The sequence below is a fragment of the Oncorhynchus gorbuscha genome, linkage group LG05 (assembly GCF_021184085.1).
Source record: "Oncorhynchus gorbuscha isolate QuinsamMale2020 ecotype Even-year linkage group LG05, OgorEven_v1.0, whole genome shotgun sequence".
NCBI classification, from domain to species: domain Eukaryota; kingdom Metazoa; phylum Chordata; class Actinopteri; order Salmoniformes; family Salmonidae; genus Oncorhynchus; species Oncorhynchus gorbuscha.
The window spans coordinates 31048972-31058971 of NC_060177.1; the positions used below are offsets into that span (position 1 = coordinate 31048972).

At 48.9% G+C, this 10000-nt stretch overlaps 1 protein-coding gene across 1 annotated transcript in view; it reads left to right on the top strand.

Annotated features, from left to right (window-relative positions):
- The window catches only part of LOC124035834 (docking protein 4-like), a 68421-nt gene that overhangs the window by 28312 nt on the left and 30109 nt on the right, over positions 1-10000 (top strand). Inside the window, exon 2 of the mRNA XM_046349610.1 lies at positions 9896-10000. This exon is cut by the window's right edge and continues 194 nt beyond it. The gene's annotated coding sequence lies outside the window, so the exon portion shown is untranslated. The remainder of the gene's footprint in view (positions 1-9895) is intronic.

Here is a 10000-nt window from a genome sequence, read left to right on the forward strand (position 1 = left end):
AAGGGCAGGCTGGCTTCCACCTTTCATTGGCTCTCTGGTTCCCAGAAGGGCAGGCTGGCTTCGGGAATGAATTGGACACTGAATCCTAAAATGACCCCCAGACTCACAGCCACGGGCAGTTCTATTACACGTGTTTGAAAACAGGGCAGTGTCCAAATCCAAATAGACTGTGGCAATTGATTCTTGATCAATGATGGAATGATTCTAATCTCGCACGGGCGGGGGATCAATCGTGTTAATGTCCCGAGATTGGCTGAACTTAATTAGCTCAGGTCCCGGTCCATAGTTTATCTGGTGGTCTGCTTTTGGCCGGAGTCGTTATGTGACCCCATGCTGATTCAGATCGACCATCGTTTCTCTTAGAATAGCAGGGCTAACGATCCCAGGACAATGTCCAGACCAGCCATTCGATGTCAAGTCTCTGTCATGTCCTCTGTGTCAATCATTTCAGCCAGCCCTGTATCAACGCACTGATCCATTCCTTTTCTGCTACCATCTTTAAAGAGCTTACGGTGTGTGTGTCAGACTCAACGACGGAAAAGAAGAATGAAATGAGCTCTGAAATTTGGTGTGGCATTTTTGTTAGCCATTATTGTAACGGCACTGTCTACTATCACCCCAAGGAGCACCTATCTTCCTCTTCATCCTCCCCATCTTTGTTCTCTCTGTCCTTTTCCTGTCCACATCCTCCCCTGACCTCAGCCCTTCTTCACAGCAGCAGTCTGTCTGTCCTCATTAAGCCAGGGGAGAGATGGAGGGAGTAGACGGAGGGAAGGAGTGTTCCCTGGGCCTTTTCCCAGCTCTCTTCCCAGGGGGTCTGTTTTTGGTGTCAAATAATAATTAGTGTGTGTGTGTGTGTGTGTGTGTGTGTGTGTGTGTGTGTGTGTGTGTGTGTGTGTGTGTGTGTGTGTGTGTGTGTGTGTGTGTGTGTGTGTGTGTGTGTGTGTGTGTGTGTGTGTGTGTGTGTGTGTGTGTGTGTGTGTGTGTGTGTGTGTGTGTGTGTGTGCGTGGAGAAGGAGTAGTACTGGTAGTCTGAAGAAACTGCACCGAGTCTGAAGAAAGCTCATGAGATACAGAGATGTTGTCAGGTTGAAAGAGTTTCTCTTGTGAGACTTTAGTGACGTAGTTGTCTGGGGTGTTCATTTGACTCCATTAATGATATCAAGATGGCGGAGCCTGATGAGCCCTTAATCACTGGCTCTTACTGGAGCAACAACAGTAACTCACTAACCTTCACAAGTGGAAGTTACCATTCTCTCTCTCTCTCTCTCTCTCTCTCTCTCTCTCTCTCTCTCTCTCTCTCTCTCTCTCTCTCTCTCTCTCTCTCTCTCTCTCTCTCTCTCTCTCTCTCTCTCTCTCTCTCTCTCTCTCTCTCTCTCTCTCTTCTTTTCTTCCATCTTTTCTCCCTCTTGTAATGGAACAGTCATTGGTATTTTTACTGGTTGATCCTCCCTCTTGGCTGGCACCCCCTCTGCCATCTTGTTTACCATCTGCTTGTTGCCCCCTGTGGGGTAGACAGCCGTCTGCTTCAGGGGGAGGGGGGGGTGTCACATGATGCCCTCAGATTGCGGAGGGTGAGGATGACTCATTATTATAAGGGTCCCATTTATAGAATAGACTGAGTGACATAGAGGTAAAAACAGAGACATGGTGTATAATCAATGGTGAAAGGAGAGAGATGGGTGACATTGACATGTGGGTGACAGAGGAAGTCAGAACGAGAGGGAACACGAATCTCTTGTATCTTTTCGTCACCCCCTAGATCGATGCTGTCTTCTCCATCACAGAGCAAATCTGTGCAAATCTGTCAAACTCACAGAGCTGAAGTTATTAACCCTATGAAGACGTGTACACACACACACACACACACACACACACACACACACACACACACACACACACACACACACACACACACACACACACACACACACACACACACACACACACACACACACACACACACACACACACACACACAGCATTACACTGTAGTCGATCTGCTCTCTGTCCTTCCCCTCCCCATCTGATCGATGGCTAGAATGCTCCATTCTTTTCACCTCACTAACCTCTCCAAAGGAATGGAAGTGAAGTGGCTCATGAAATTGACCTGACACAATCAACCACTTTTTGTCTCACTCTTTTTTTGTTCTCGTTTCCTCCCTCCCTTCCCTGTCTCCCTCCCTCCCTCCCTCCGTGTCTCCCTCCCTCCGTTCCCGTCTCCCTCCCTCCGTGTCTCCCTCCCTCCGTTCCCGTCTCCCTTCCTCCGTCCCCGTCTCCCTCCCTCCGTCCCCGTCTCCCTCCCTCTGTGTCTCCCTCCCTCCGTCCCCGTCTCCCTCCCTCCGTGTCGCTCCCAGAGAGAAGATGACATATCTGGATCTGTCTTGCGCCTAATGTAGCATGATCTAATTCAGCTGAGATGGGCACACCTGGCATTAGATTAACCTGCCCTGGGCACACCTGGTGCTCTGGGGATTTGATTAGGCTGTGATGGGCACAGCTGAGAGAGAGGACACGGGGATTGGATTCACCAGACAACTGGTACATATTGCAGGGAGAGCTGCTGTGCTGCTCTGCAGAGCTCATCTGTTAACTCATATACACACGGATGCACGTGCGCACACAGACATGTACACATGGAGGCACACACACACGCATGCACGCACGGAGGCACACGCGCACGCCCGCATGCACGCACGGATGCACACACGCACGCATGCACGCATGGAGGCACACACGCACGCATGCACGCATGCACGCACGGAGGCACGCACGCATGCACGCACGGAGGCACGCACGCACGCATGCACGCACGGAGGCACGCACGGAGGCGCACGCACGCATGCACGCATGGAGGCACACGCACGCACGCACGGAGGCACGCACGCACGCATGCACGCATGGAGGCACACACACACGCATGCACGCACGGAGGCACACACGCATGCATGCACGCACGGAGGCACACACGCACGCCCGCATGCACGCACGGATGCACACACGCACGCATGCACGCATGGAGGCACGCACGCCCGCATGCACGCACACACACGCACGCATGCACGCACGGAGGCACGCACGCACGCATGCACGCACGGAGGCACGCACGCACGCATGCGCGCACGGAGGCACACACGCACGCACGCATGCACGCATGGAGGCACACGCACGCACGCATGCACGCACGGAGGCACGCACGCATGCACGCACGGAGGCACACACGCATGCACGCACGGAGGCACACACGCATGCACGCACGGAGGCACACAAACACGCACGCATGCACGCACGGAGGCACGCACGCCCGCATGCACGCACGGATGCACACACGCACGCATGCACGCATGGAGGCACACACGCACGCCCGCACGCACACGCACGCACGCATGCACGCACGGAGGCACACACACGCACGCATGCACGCATGGAGGCACGCACACGCACGCATGCACGCATGGAGGCACGCACACGCACGCATGCACGCACGGAGGCACACACACACGCATGCACGCACGGAGGCACACACACACACGCATGCACGCACGGAGACACGCACGCATGCACACACGGAGGCACACACACACGCACGCATGCACGCACGGAGGCACACACACACGCACGCATGCACGCACGGAGGCACACACACACGCACGCATGCACGCACGGAGGCACACAAACACACACGCACGCATGCACGGAGGCACACACACACGCACGCACAGAGGCACACACACACACACACAGAAGGTCTGTCTGTTGGAGTACAGATGCTGTTTGTAACTACAACCAATGTCGTGATTATAGTGTAGTCCCTCCCCTTTCCACATTTGCTTACATTCTGTGTCCTGCTACTAACTCCCTCTATTCCTCTCGACTCCGGTTAACCAAGGCACAATCTGCCTCTTAGCCTCAAGCTATCTCAGGCAGTATCACAATAAACATGCCCTCGCTCATAAGACTCAAACTGACACAGGCCTCTTTGCCTAGACACATTTAGCCTCCAGTAAACACAAACTTTCTGCATTCTCTCCTCCTCCTTCCAGCTAATCAGATCTCCTGTGTTCTCTGCCCTGCCTAATACTTCTGAATATAGATGTCAGATATGTACAATATCTATTACTGTAGACTCCAGTGAGTGGCTTGTATAATATTCTACCAGTGTGTGACCTGTTTTAAACGATTGGCTGTGATTGGTTCAGTACTGTGTGCTGATAGGCTCATTGTATGGTGATTGGAGCACTGATATGTGTTTAACCAGAGAGGAAGAGGCGAAGCGAGAGGAGGAACTGGACCCAGTGGTTGGTTGGTGTTTTTTTCTTCGTTGTTTTTCCGCTCACCTAGCGAGGAGTATTTGTATGGAGGTCAACGAGTGTCACTGTCGTCATATGGAGGAGACCAAGGTGCAGCGTGAAATGAATACATAACTCTTTAATTAAAGAGAGAACACTGAACAAACTATACAAAACGAACCGTGACGCTAATATGACTAGTGCAGACAGGCAACTAAACATAGAATAACAACCCACAAAATAACCTAGGAATATGGCTACCTAAATATGGTTCCCAATCAGAGACAACGATAAACAGCTGCCTCTGATTGAGAACCAATCTAGGCAACCATAGACATGTAAACACCTAGACTAGAAAAACCCCATGACATACAAAAACCCCTAGACAATACAAAAACTAAACAAACCACCCTTGTCACACCCTGACCTAACCAAATAATAAAGATAAAAAAGATAACTAAGGTCAGGTCGTAACAACGAGAGTTGAATTTGGTTAACAAAAAAATGAATAGCTTATTTGCTACATGTGGCTTATTTGATCGAATGGAAGTTTTGTAATGCTTAGGTTTTTACGAGTGTACGAAGTAGGACACGTGACAACTTTGAGAGAAATAAAACACTTCATACCGAAGTTGAGCCTGTTGTTCACTGCCGTCTCATTGGCTGGAATGGTCCCACCTGCCTCCTCCCGACTGCCTTGCATTTCTGAAGACATTTATTTTCATTGTTAGAGCAGCCATATATTATGGATAATCTGTGGTTTAACACACATCCCTGCCTCTAGCTACCACCCCTCCCTCCCTCATCTCAACAGGTCAGGAGGTCCATGTAGCTGCTGGCTCTGTGTGTGTGGTTCAATCCATCTTCCAGCAACAGGTGTCGAGTGGAATCAGTATCGAACTCTGACAATGCAACGCAGAGAGGAGAGAGGGAGCAGGTAGGGCCAGTCATCAGGCGAGAAGTGAAGAGAGGAAAGTGCATTTCAAGACATCCATAGAGTAGAGTAGGCCTCAATGTTCCCTTAAAGCTGCACATGGGCGCACAGCTCCCCCGGGACTGCCTTGCAGAATACATTTCAGCCCGCACAGAGAAGCAAGAGATTGAACTCCACAAACTTTCCAGTTTTCCCCTTTAGTCAACACTATCAACGTTTCCCTCTACTGTGTGAATTGTGCTCGAATCAATGAAATATTAGCTACTGTCAATGCAACAACCTGAAGCAAAACAAAGTATGCAAGAGATTTTCTGTTAGGCAGAGCACATTGGAGTAGGATTCTATTGCATTTACAGGCATGACTCCGGCCCATATTGAGCTGGACTGTGTTTACAGGGTGAGGGGTTACGAGTAGATGCGCTTGTTTTGAGATCAAAGCGAGAGCTGCATGTAGCCACCTGTGCACATTTGTTCATATTCTTTGCTAGGTAAAGAGCTTTTTTTATGTCTTAAAGGGGCAGTGTTGTATTTTGAGACAGGCTTTGATAAGCTAAGTAGCCAATAGGCAGAGGGTAGCATTATTTGTCTGATTCTCTGTTATAATGGTGTGGGAAAAATAATGATATTTATTTGGTGAAGTGGTTTCTTGCATCAAACAACAGAACATTTTCAGTCACCTCCTTGTCTGAAGGAGCAACAGATTCATGTAAAAAGAAATGTGGGCATTTTCTCCATAGTTTTTTTATGGTAGGTCTACATTAGGATCAAATAGCGACGTTAGCGTACTTGGCCACTGGTATAACTGTAACTTAAAGTGGGTACCAACGCAGTGTTCACAGTAAACGCGCCACAAAAGTTGCACAGCATTTTCACAACGTTCAAGTCTGCGCTCATCAGACCTGAAATTTGCTCAGTGGCGAAAACAATTATGTGAACATTGGTTAGCCTCATCTCGTTTTTTTACAATATGGAGAAAAAAACAATCAGGTAAAATAACATTCACAGATGAGTCACAGTAGGTTGTGCATGACTGATGTGTACCAGTATTCAGTTGGCAACTGACTTCTGATATGATATGCCCCTTTCAATGACTCGGTGATTGTGAATGAGATATGAGATCAAGCTCACAGACACGGTTCCCTATTGGTATTCCGAGCATGGCATATCTCTGCTCTCTCTGTCAGGGAGCTGTACATTGTCTCCTCTCTTCTCCCATAGCGCAGACAGGCCTTTTGGGAAAACACATTTAGGTTCCCATGGTTACAGTGGATGTACTGAAAAGTTTTATTTCTACCCTCTGAATTTTGCTTATTTTCCATAGTATCGTTCTCCTTCTTAATTTGTGCTCCTGGCACATTGTGCTTCATAGTCATTTGTATGCAGTGCAACTCCAGCTTCCTCCCTAAATGTGTGGCTGAGAGGAGCTGATGGGCTTTAAGAAGAGGTTTAGCAGCCAGCTGTGTGATATAAGTTATCCTCTAAAAAAGTAGAGAACAGACAACCCCCCGAAAGGCCCTCCTCAAAGCAGCCTGTTATCAAGTCGCTCTGTTCCCAGAGACAGGCCTGTCTGCAGCCTTTTGTCTCAACCTACACTTACAGCCAGAACAGGTGTTCCTGCCTCGCCTTCATTTCAACACTGCTACCCCCGCCGTCTCACCTCACGTCCTTCTTTAACAAGCTGTTTGTTCCTCGTTCGCTGGGAGAGGAGCGAAGTGGGATTCGCTAATCTCTGAATTCATTATCCGCCTATTACCATCCCCGGCACCTGGGTCCCGACAGGCACTCCTGTGTTCCCTCCATCCTAAGCACACATTTATAAAGTAGCGACTGACTATACTGTCTGTCTGTTTCTAAAATCCCGCTCCCAGCTCTGTGCTGTCCTAGTGCCTATGCTCCGCCGTGTAAAACAAGCAGAGTACAACAGAATGGTGTCCTGTTTTTCCAAAGATGACACATGGCGTGATAAGGCTTTGTTTCTGTATGGACAATGTGTTCTCCCCCCATGTTAATGCTAATGTGTGTTGCTCAGTGATACATCACCCGCGGGCCGTTTACTATCCGTCTCGGGGGGGGGGGGGGGGGCTGCTGATGTGTATCGATCGTGAACACACACACAAAAAAAGAGGTAAATCAGCACATCTCCATGGTTATGAGGAGGTGGAGAGGGCGTAGAGGAGGGAGTCTGGAACGGGGCCCTGGCGTTTCGCTGTAGAGGCACAGAATCAATCGGTGCAGGATCAGAATCAATGGCATCGATGGCAATTTCGACGTTGGGTTTTGACAAGCCGATCCTCCATTGTGGGCACTCTTGCACTCTATTGCTCTTCCTCACACACCAGCCCACCTCTGGCTGCAGACAACAATCCCTGTTCTCCAGGTGATTCACTGCTGACCATGGAGGTTGTTTGTAATAGGTGACTACCTCTGTCATACTGCATGTGTAATGTGTAGAGTTGTGCTATCCCCACGGACTCTTCAATCCCCTCCATACGTACACTATTGAAGCTCTGCTTAACTAAGCATGACCCTGAGAGTGATTTTTATCCCACCAGGGTGCACATTTGTCTCATCTGAATAGCTTTCATGGGATTTAATCGCTTTCCAATTGTGCTCCAAGATATAATGGCACATCAAGTGTGTCTCAAGCACTCCCACTATGCTAACATTAAGCCAATCCCATCCACATAAGGATCCTCTCCTCAGTCGACATATTTTCTTGTTCCCAGCGATGGGCCTTTGCCAGTTACCACTTTCTTAGAATGTTGTTATAGCCCTGGCAAGCTAGGTTACCCACCATGGTGACACCAGCAGTCCCAGAGGGTCACAGTGGAGCCAGTCTGCAGATGTCTAGCTCTATGTCTTGTGTGTGTGTGTGTGTGTGTGTGTGTGTGTGTGTGTGTGTGTGTGTGTGTGTGTGTGTGTGTGTGTGTGTGTGTGTGTGTGTGTGTGTGTGTGTGTGTGTGTGTGTGTGTGTGTGTGTGTGTGTGTGTGTGTGTGTGTGTGTGTGTGTGTGTGTGTGTGTGTGTATTAGCCCCCTTCCCAGTGTGTGTGAGCCACCTCTCTAAACCAACAGTGCTGTGAGCGATTAGCCTGGCTCTGTCCTGGTTAATGAGGTCCTTGTCAAAGTTGGATGTCTCTGTTCCACCGTAGTCGGGGAGATTTTGCGCCAGTTCCTCAGGGAGAAGATGAACCCCACTGAGTTCTGCCCCAGCGAGCAGAGTAGTGATGCGTGGGTTAACTTATAACCCGCAGTCCCCGCGGTTATATCCTCAGGGCGGGCGGGTTCAGGATCGTTAAATATTGTGTGGATGAAAGGTGGGTTGAATAAAGAAAACAATACCTTCAAAAATCCATTCAATTATTGTGCAGTTTATATCTATAGGTCACATTGAGGTTTTTCTTTCATTATTTTAGGCTGTCTGGCATTAGCGCTTAAGCCACAGGATCTAACTGTACAAGCGCCAAAAAGCCTACACGCCAATATCCAAATGTATTTGGGAAACGGCAGAAGAAGCTCAAGTCGATCCACAGAGACAAAAAGGACAATTTCCGAGTTTTAATTCAGTAGAGAAAATGCTGCGAAAGGGACAGTTGAAAATGAAGAGAAGGGAGGGCCAGAAAAGGTATGTTTGGGAAAGATTTGGTGGAGTGTTAAAAGAGGATGGTAGCAGTTATGCTACGTTATGTGTGTTGATTGTGAGGTGCGATACAAATTTGACAGTCACAAGACAGGGACTTCAAATAGGCCGATGGCACATCAAGGGAACTGTAGCCCACTGTTCAGATGGGCTAAATGGAAACTGAAGTCTGGACACTGACTGTAGGTCTATAACCTCTCACATATTAGCAATTGCGGGTGGGTGTGGGTGAACAAACAGCTTACCCGCGCACCATTAGAGCAGAACACTGACGATGGCATCATGTGGTCACAGGAAACACTCTGCCTGCCTGTCTGTCTCACTCTGCAATGCCCCCAAGGGAGTTTGTGTTGTGTGTGGGTGTCTGTCTCTGTATCTGTGTGTGTCCTTGTGTGCATGCTTACATTTCATCTGTGTGTGTGCGTGTGCGTGTGTGCGCTTTGAATGTCTGAGTATGGGGCAATGATACCATCAGAACTACCGTCCTCACCTCATCCCCTCACTGTAGAGCTCTGCATAACATATGGCTATCCTCAATACTGGGTCAAACAGATCTGGCTCATTTACGCAGAAAGTTTCCATGATGTGTCTCCAACATTCTTTTGATTTCAGTTGTTATTGAAGTAGCTTTAGGATTTTTCAGAAAAGCATGAGAAACAACGACGAAGTCATAAAGTCTGCGTTTGGTTTACAGCTGTCTGGCTGAACTTAAAATGAGTTTCTCCTCATTACTCTGTTTTCTTCCTGCTTGACTGGGAAGGATGGTCTCCAGAAGACGCTCTGTTTCCAAGCCCGTTCTAGCGGTAGTTCCAGTAGCTCCGAGACAGAGGCGGTGCTGTACACTATACATAATGATGTGTCACAAGAAGCCATGCTACCTACTTGCCCTCAATAATGGTGTCTGCCAAAGCAATGAATAATGGAGGATAATGTTCCGTGTGTCTGCATGCCACTACCATTCTCTCCTGCCACTTTAATGAATAATAGATCCCCTGTTTCTTCTCCTCTCTCTCTCTCCTTCTCTCTTTCTTTAGGGACTGCAAGGCAGGGACGAGGGGGCAACGAGCTGCATTAGAGGAGTGAGGGCAGTCTGAGGGCAACAGGATCTGAAAAGGAAGACTTGGCTGATATAGAGGAGG